This window comes from Pteropus vampyrus, unplaced genomic scaffold (assembly GCF_000151845.1).
Source record: "Pteropus vampyrus isolate Shadow unplaced genomic scaffold, Pvam_2.0 Scaffold17, whole genome shotgun sequence".
Taxonomy (NCBI): Eukaryota; Metazoa; Chordata; class Mammalia; order Chiroptera; family Pteropodidae; genus Pteropus; species Pteropus vampyrus.
In genome coordinates, this window is record NW_011888798.1 from 6,355,017 (window position 1) to 6,364,910 (window position 9,894).

The following is a 9,894-nucleotide window of genomic DNA, read 5'->3' on the forward strand; positions in this document are numbered from 1 at the left end:
TTGTATTGAATCACACTATATGAAGTGGGAAGAAGAAATAATGGGGGACAAGGATGGATTTAGGGAAACTTTTTAAGAGGCTACTGCTGTTAACAACGTGAGGAATGAAGGTGATGAAAAGGGCCACATTTGTGTATAATTCGAAGACACATTCAAAGGTCAGCTTCAAGTGAGAAAAGGAGAACAGCCGTGTATGATATCAAGGTTTGTAGCCAGATCTAATGGTAGAATGGAGATCAACCTAGTGAGATAGTCAACCAGAAAGATTAGGAACAGATTTGGTACAATTTTCCATTAAAAGTTTATTTTTAAACATTAAATTTGAGCCTCTTTTTAGACAGTTAAGTGTATATGTCAAATTGATAGTTGGATACATAGGCCTAGATTTCATTAAAGAGGTCTAGACTGGAGAAGGAAAAAAAAAAAAAAAACACTTTGGCAATTATCAGTTAGAGATGATATTTAAAGCCACTGACCTGAATGAGATTAGAGAGTATAGAGAAAGAAGACAAGAGTTAGCTAGACCAAGGCCTATGGTATTCCTACATTTAGAGTCTAGGATAAAGAGAAAGAAAAGAGAATCAAACAAAAAAGAAAACAAACAAAATGGACAAAAAGCTGGCAGAGGAAGAAGTAAACCAGAACTGTTGTGTGAACAAATCACCAACATCACAAATGTGCTGTCAACAGATTTGACAACATGGATGTCATTGATGATGTTGGCCAAATTCAAAGTATTCTCTCCATCATTTAACTCAAGGAGCAATCATCCATATATACCTTATTTTCTATTTAGGCCCCAAAACATTTTTTTAGAAAAAGTAGTATCTGAAATAGCTAAAACCAACATTAAAATAAAATTATACACTATAATTAAAATGGACACTAGGAGAAGAAGTAATAATAAATCAACATCTTTGTCGCTTTTACAGATTTTAATTTTACAATTATATAAAGAAGATAAGGCTTCCCCTCCTCCCAGTTTTTTTTTGAGGGAAAAATATTCATTCATAAGCAAATTAATTTTCAATTTAATTGAATTTGTTCCAGATCTAAGCAATTGAGTCAGTCATTTAAGAAACTAATTTGGATGGTTGATCATTCAAAGGAGATATTTTTGACCATCTGTGTCCAGTGTTGCTCAGTAGAGGAATGTTCTTTTCTCTCTTGTAGTGATGATGGTTGTTTAAATATATTTTATTTTTCATTTTTCTGCTTAATGAATGCAAAATATAGTTAAATTTTCTAGTTATAATCTAGAATATGTTTTTAATTACTGCAGTTATTTTGGTGTGTGGATGACATCCACTGTCTTATTTGCACTTTTTTTTTTTTTTATGATGAGGCGACACTTGGTAGACCTCACAGACTGCAAGGACCTTGTTATCTTACAATCCCTTATTTTTTTTACTTTTTACTCCTACAGCACCTGGTCTTCCTAGGTGGTCTCCCATCCAAGTACTAACCAGGCTGGACCCTGCTTAGCTTCTCAGATCAGATAGGATCAGGCTTGTTCATGGTGGCATGGCTGTAGACTTATTTGCAGTTTTTTATGAATTTGGTTTTATGTATCCCAGTAGAGAATAGTTATAGCACTTCGTGGTGCTCAATAAATGTCTATGGAATGCATAAATGAATGATTCAATGAGTATATTTTCCATTGTCTATTCCTTAAGTTTTAGGTAGACAAAGCAGAAGTATCTGCCTATTCAATTTTGATACTAAAAAAGTATTTGAATAAAACAAATATTTTGACTGCACTTTTTTTACCAGAAAATAAAATATTAAATCTCTGATGCCAAAATATTATTTAAAAATTAGTTATGTGAACATTCACAGAGTATTGCCTAAAATATATAAAATTTCATGCTTGACTAGGTTTTTTCATTGCTATTATTGAATGTTTCCTATAATTTCTTAAGACTCCACTCATGCTCTTCATATGCTATATTTGCTTGTATTATTGCACCTAAATCACTTTTTTAACAATCTGTTATTTTGTTTGTAACCCAGACAGTACTTTATGTTCTTTGAAGTTGGGACCTTGACTTAAACATTATATTATCAATCCTGAGCAATGTATCTGGCATGTGTTAGTTATTCATTAAATATTGATGGATAATAAATGAGTTAAAAGAAAGAGACTTACAGATTTACCATCTTATATTTTGGACATGTTACAAGAACCATTGTTGCACACATTATTCAATGCTTGTTTTATGAGAATCCGTGATATAAATTAAGTTTGATTCATATAGTCAGAAAAAGTATACAAAAAGATTAGCAATAAACTTTCCACAAAACTGGTTTGTTTGATTTTTCTTTATAGACATTTTTCATTCTATCAGTACTTATATTTCAATCTTTGCTTTCAATATGGGAGTACAAAACTGAATACTTAGCATACTCCTAACATCTTAAAAAATTGTGGCATACATTGGCTTTATTTTCCTATGTATGTCAGTATGATGCCAAAACCTATTATCTGTCTACAATATCATAAAATTTGAATATGGACTCAAAAATATTAATCATTGACCAAAATGAAAGAATTAAATAAAGCACGGTGTTTAGGTAATCATCCAATTGGGAAGAAAAGAAAGTGGAATGATTAATTATTAGCTTGGTTTCTTTTGGGAACTCTTCTAAGGTGAACCAGGTAAACTTTGGGTCTGCTTTTAAAAAGTGATTGTATTTTCCAACAGTTGTAGATGTGCGCGCACACACATACACACACACGCACACATACACACACACACATACATACACACACCAAAAGGAATCATTTAAAGTGAGTTAATATCCTATATGGCTAGGGTAGTTAACATCATCCATGAATTGCAGCTGAGTGAATTGAGCATGTTTACGGCATGCACTATCTTAGGCTTTTGGCTGTGTTTCTCTTCTGAGACAGCACAGGGCTGTACTTGTCCTAAAAGCATGAGGCAAATTGACTTGTGAATGTGAGCATGTGTATTTTGGAGAAAAGCAGAGTGATATGACGAGAGTCATTTCTGTCACAGTGCTTTCCTTTGCTAGATTATGATTATGCAATGTAATTCATTAGTTTCTTCTTCTGTATGTATGCACCCATTGCCAAATATCCTCCAAGTGCATGAACAACAACAAACATGCAGTGAAAGGCAATATTAAAAAAGAAAACTACTTATTGTAGCATTACAATAAGCTCAATATGTGAACAGTGGCTTGCAACTTTCACAATACTGCCCCTTCGAGAGAGACAAATTTAAAATCATGATCTTAAACTACATCAAGCACTTCTATTGAGAGGAGCTATGTTGGATTCACGAACAAGTTTTTCATCTTTCCAAAGAAAATGTGCATACCCTCATTTCTCACAGAATACATTCAGGCACCATTATCAGAAGTATAAGAACTAATATTAATTGTAAAGTGGCAATTAATATTAAATGTGAGTTGTGTTCTCTAACACTTGGCATTTGGGATGAGAGGCAAGTGAAGGTCATTTTAGACCTATGACATAAATGTTATCTAGAAGTAAAAGAGAATGGGGTCATCCTGAAAATGTCCATGACAAAGAAAAAAATCCTTATTAATTTGTTGCACAGAGAGTTCCCGGTATATATTATTGATTATACATCTGAGTTTGCTGTATAAATTGCAATTTTCAAAGAGCCAAGTACAGGATACCTTGTGTTTAACTTCAAAATCTTGTTTTAATTTTTTCATGTAATACCTACAATGTTTTTTATTAAACCATTAAAAAGATTTTAATATATAGACAAGCATCTAAGATGGTTTGGATATTCATTTGTTCTTAAAAAATACTTTGAGTTCCCTCTTAGATGTGTTATGCTAGAATGTTCTTATTTCTTATGCTAACTGAAAGAAATCCTAAAATTAAGGCCCAGGCAAGAGGCATTAAGATTGTGGGAAAGTCACTGAATCTAGAATTGTTTGTAAATAGCATTCAGCCAAAAAGGATTACCTTCCAGTCTAACCCCATTACATGTTTTTCTTAATGTTTTCAAGTTTAATTATAGAAATGAAAGAAAAATATTCTGTTATGTTTTTCATTGTAGTTAAGGGTACTTTTAAAATAATATATGAAAAAAAAACCAAACACACAAAACTAAAGAAGACGATAGATATAAGAAAATTGCCTCCTGTCTTTAATTCCAGTTTGCTTTTCATTCATAGGAGAACTTACTCATACAAAAATATGAAATAAACTCACATAAAATTGAAAAGGACAATACCAGAGAGTAAACATTTCACAGGTATACAGAACACAAAGGGACATTTCGTATGTGAAGTCAAAAGTTAGAAATACCCACAGTTAATTAACCAATTTGTAAATATACCTCAAATGCCAAAGCAGGCCTGATATTGCCACTTAACTATTCAGATTAACTTTACATTATGAAGAAAATACATCTCACATTTTCTGTATTATAGTAATCAGAGGAAGATAAAAATCTATTGGCAAGAAGGCTGTGCATTTAAAAATCCTAAGTATTCTATTTGTGATTATCTCACTTTGTGAGATAAAGGAGAGTAAGCATCCAGTTTCTCATATAACTGCAAGTTCTGTGATAAGAAAGCAGTTGTAACATTGTAACCTTGTAATCATTACTATCTACCAGAAAAAGTGTTAGTTGCTTGAGCTGCTAAATTTTACTATACTTAGAAAGACGGAGGAATCAGATCAATGCTAAATAAAACCTTCCTTCAATGTAGCTATTTTAGGGGAAATAAAAGAAAAAGGAGGAGGCCCTTGCCTCTGTTGAATGGTTCTGAATGGAAGCATCTTGGCAGGACTGAAACTTCATCACAGTCTGGGGCTGGTGCTGTATATGTTTTGGTTATCTCCAGTGATGCCTTGAGACCTAGTTCGACTTCTCAGCTTTCTTTTAAACAAGCACTCAAGTAGGGAATGGTCTTATCATTAGTGCAATTTCTAAAAGTAATATTTATCAATAAATCCTTTGCCAGCTAAATTCATGATTATGAGAGTATACTGTCTTATATTTAATGGTCAACAAAAATGGGATCACTGTAAACTGGTGCCAGAAATAATCAGTTGTATTTTTCTGACCAATTCATTTTTAATCACTAAGATTCTACCTGTCCCTCTTCCTATTATTTCTTGCAAAACTGAGTGTCGGGTTTACACAAGTCCCCTGGCCAGAAGGATAGGCACATGACTACACCTAGCTAATCGTGAGGCTCCTTACTTTAATGCAAATTGACTTATCCAAGAGGTAAACATAAGCCCCAAGGAGAACTAATGGGCTCTTTCTATGCAAATTGGTTGATGACTGCTGAGAAAGAAAATATGTCCCTCTCTTAGGGTTATCTACTATAAATTGGTTGCAAAGTATTCATGGGCATCATTCTTATTATGAGACACAAGCCTGTCTGTGGCAGGGCTAGAATGAAGTCAACATACAAAGCGAAAAAGAGATAAGCAAAACTAAATGTAAGAGAAAAAGAAAAATTGGAGAGAGAAGACGAAAACATCATTATTTTAGTCCTTAGATCTAATAGAGAACATAATCAGCCCTTGGATTTCCTGAATATGTTGGCAAATAAACATCTCCCATTGTTTTTAATCTGAAATTAGTTTGAGTTGGGTTCCTGAGATTTCCAACCAAAAGAATCCTCAATTTCACAATGTCACTACTCTCCACTTATGAATTTTATCCCTAGTAAGTAACCCCCTGCTTCTAAGCCTTGATGTTAGGAGATCTTAATTTCATCCATCTGCATGGAAGGCTTAAGAAAGACTGTGATAAAGGCTCATTCCCTCTTTAATCTACCAGATAAGTCAGTGCCATTCAAAACAACTCTTCTAGTTCCAAGTCCTCATCTCTGTATGAAATGAAATGTCACTGAATAAGAACACTCAATACTTTGTCCTATCCCTGTCAGATATGCTGATGCTGGAATTAAAGACCAGGAAGCAGTACCTAGAATAGATTAGGCTTGTTGGAATAACAGAATTGCCTTTATCGTTTCAGACTGACCTTTGCAAATATTCTCCAGAGAGTCTTCAACTTGTTTTGTTGTGGTCATTTTAGTCTGCTATAATCATTCAAGAGAAAACCAATTTTGTATAAGGAATAGGAAGAAAGTTAAAATAATAGTCTAGAATCACACTGATCTTATTTGAAACTGACTTTCTTTCATAAAGAAACTACAATACGACAAGTATAAACACTAACCTTCTGTTTAGGACTCAAATACTGAAAGTCCTTAAACAAGCCCGAGCTCTTGAAAGAACATAATGAAAGTTATCTGATCTGATTATATATGCTAAATCGAAACCTAAAATTATCAGGTAGTTGTTCCAAAAATTGGCGGTTTATAAGTCAACAAGATATGTGTCATTGATCATTGATCATCCCAGAATTTCCCCAGGTAAGACCTGAATTTTCAGCAATTACCCTTTAGCAAATACATATCCAGTTCCAAGGACTGGAAAAATATGTCCTCAGGGATAGGACATCAGTCCTTCAAAAAATAATAAAAGCTCCACTATAATACACATTTGTTGTCATGAGTTCATGTGTGGGTGCAGAGAACACTGCAAAATTCTGAATCTCACCTTGTCTGACATTGCCAATTATTCTGATTTTGCCAAAAAATTTATTTCAAAAGGTGAATGTTTAAGATAAGATTTGATGAAGAATTTTGCTCTCTTACATACCAATTGACTCACCCAATTCTTTTCTCCATTACATGATTTTAGTTTTATTTTGGAAGTTGCACTTTGCATAACACCTGACTGAGTTCACCTTTTTAGGGCTTTGGTTTTCAATTCTCGATCTATTTGACTTAAAATATAAAATTCTTGAGAGAGCCATCTATTTGAAACATATGTATATTTTAAAATCTTTAATAAGATGGTACAATTCTGATATAGCTTTATAATCAAGACATTATCTAATATAATTCAAGCATGTACACTTTCAAGTAGGCCTTTAGGTAAACACCCACACACCCACATACCCACACACCCCCACATCCCCCACACACGTCTTTAAGTGGAATGCAAGGATTCCCTGGGATTGGTAGAATGAAATTGCTCAGAATTATTATCTTTTATATATAGAACGAAATGTCTGGCCTGCATATGAGTCTCTTTATTAAGCCCATAGAAAGCACTGACACATTCAACATCCATCTCATGATCTGGATCTAACACCTTAATAGTAACAATCATCTTCCCGACATTAAAGTCTTATTGGATAGCATATAATTATTATGCTCCATTACTGGTCATAAGCCATTTGATTGAACAAAATTTAAAATTTTTTTTCTTTATTAGAAGATACCAAAGTCATTGGAAATTACAATATACTTATGCTACAGATACTGCATTATCATTCATGCACTAATTGTCACCCATTATCAACAGTTGATAACAGCTCATCAAAATCACTGAACTGCTCTGTCATCATTTTCCGTGTGGCTTTTAGCTTCTCTGTATCCAATTACAATCATCATTATAGATTTTGTCCATTTATGTTCTGCACTCTTAATACTTCACTTGGTTCTACACTCTTTAAGGGCAGAGGCTACATTCGTGAACAAAGCTTAATACAGTGACCTTGACTTTGTAAGTGCTCTATACATCTTTCTTTAAACAGGGAATCGTTAATCAACATCACAGCAAAACGGTGTGTTGCAGTTTGGTATTATAGAGAAAAGTTTTATCATCGATTACATTGGGAAGATGTTGGATTTTTTAAAGTGTAATAGATTTCTTAAATTCAGAACTTTCAGTATTTTAATAGATTAATATCCAACGTGACTTACCAAGTTGAAGTTGTGACAGGGAGTACAGGTTATAGCTTACAATCTTTCTCTAATTTATTAGACATATTTCTTCATCCTGCTTCTAAGGACTAAGCTCTGCAGACCTTATTTTGAGAAAGGATAGTTCAGTGGTCAAGAGCATGAGCTTTTGAGTGTGGGCTGTGTTCGACTTCTCTCTCTGCTGCTTACTAGCTGTGGAATCTTATTAAAACTATTGAACTAAGCCCTAATACAGCCCTAATGAGATTCCTAATATGTAAAATGGGAAGAATAACAGCTACACACAATTATGTGGTAAGAACCAAAAACAATAATATATGTGAAGTGTTTATCATAAGTCCAAATTTTTAAAGCATTACTAATTAAAAAAATAATTGAATTGATTGAATCACAAGTCATCTTAGTATTACTTATTGCTGTCTCTTAACATTCCTTTCTACTCATCCCTTCTTCAATTTACCTTTCCTTGGGAATCTTTCTTTTTTTCTTAAGTCTAGACCTGTTTTAAAGGACCTTGCAAAATATCTAAGCAAAATATGAACGAAGCTCAAGCCAAAGGTTTTACCATGGGAAATTTTAAAATATCCTTGAGGAAAAGTGGCTTTGCAGAGCTCTTCGTGGTGTTTCATTTCTTCAAATCTTGAAAGCATTGATGTTAGGAGATCTTAACAATCAAGCTCCTTTCCCTTCTAAATAGTGTTTTGTTTTCTTTATGGGACATTATTTTTATTGTTTGACCAAAGTTTCCCTTATTAGTTAATCTTTGGTCAAAAACAAATCTGTTGCCAAATATACATTCCAATGACTCTGCAAACTCTTTTAAGAGCTGCTCTCCCCCTGGCAGAAGGTTTTGGTGAAATGACACTTTTTTCCCAGCTATTTTTAGAAACTCTACCTTTGTTTCAGAGACAATTCTATTTAATTTAGCCCTTTGTGCATGTGCAATACCAACTCTAATCCAATTCAGGGACAGCTTTTCTTCACTAGGTTATCAACTACAGCCAGAGTGAAAGGCTATTGTCTGGCTATGAGCCTGACTTAAACAATTTGCATGATGCTTAATTCCAATTTGGTTCTATTGTGTGGCTGTACTTTACCTTCTCAGCTGGAAAAAAAGTCAACCAAATGCAGCAGTGTCTCAAAGAATGCAGAAGCATAAAAACACGCCTAAACCAAAGGTCATAATGTGGTCAGAGGCTTCTAAAGTAATCAGCAGAGGAAACGAAAACATACATAGAAAATATTTTTACTTCTTGTCACTGCATTCTCTTTACTCTGTCCTCCTCACACAGTAATCCTATTCATGAGCAAAGTAATACCTACCTATCTGCATGATGACTTCCTATTTGTGCCAAACCTAAAACAAGCAACTACAATAAAAATCATCACAGAAGAATATACTTGAGAAGGAGAATAAAAGACTTTCGCAAAATGAACAAGAAGTGCCAGGGAAAGTGATGTATAAAGAAAAGAAATATGTCACAAGTTCTGTTTCTTATTCCCAGTATCATTTGACACTGAGGTTTTTCTATTATAATCAACACGTAAAGCATACAAAAATATATAAACAGCAGTACCCTGGGAAAGGAGCATTTGTTTGCAAAAGAATAGATTTTAACCCCAGCAGCAGCAACTGAGAGATCCTTCATAGAGGGGAATAGAGACATCGTCCCGTTAACAATCTACCCAGGAAATGACAACAATCATTTTTCCCTCTGTAATCGCATCAATCATTTACAGTTGTTCATAGGCAGAAGGCCTGTTGTACATCATTATCACATTTAAGGAAGGTGAAATAACCAACATGCCCTGTGTTGCCCGGAATCTGATATAGCAAAAAGGAATATTCTTTAATTGTTTCTAGCTAAAGCTTTAGAAACAATTAAAGAATATGATTTGAGAGTCATAAAACTTCTGTATTTTAAAGCCTGAATTTTGAATACATCTATGCAATGGTGGAGAAAATGCTTTGTGGTTGATATATCCATTCTAACACAAAGAAATAAAAAGTAAAATGACTAGTCTGATGTACAGATGTAGGCCAAAGTTAAGATATTGACTTTGGAAATGCATCCTGAGTGCCTTCTA

General features: G+C 33.7%; 1 pseudogene; it reads right to left on the reverse strand.

Annotated features, from left to right (window-relative positions):
- Positions 1-1,417: 1,417 nt before the first annotated feature.
- LOC111736068 lies at positions 1,418-1,536 on the reverse strand (annotated as a pseudogene).
- Positions 1,537-9,894: the final 8,358 nt, after the last annotated feature.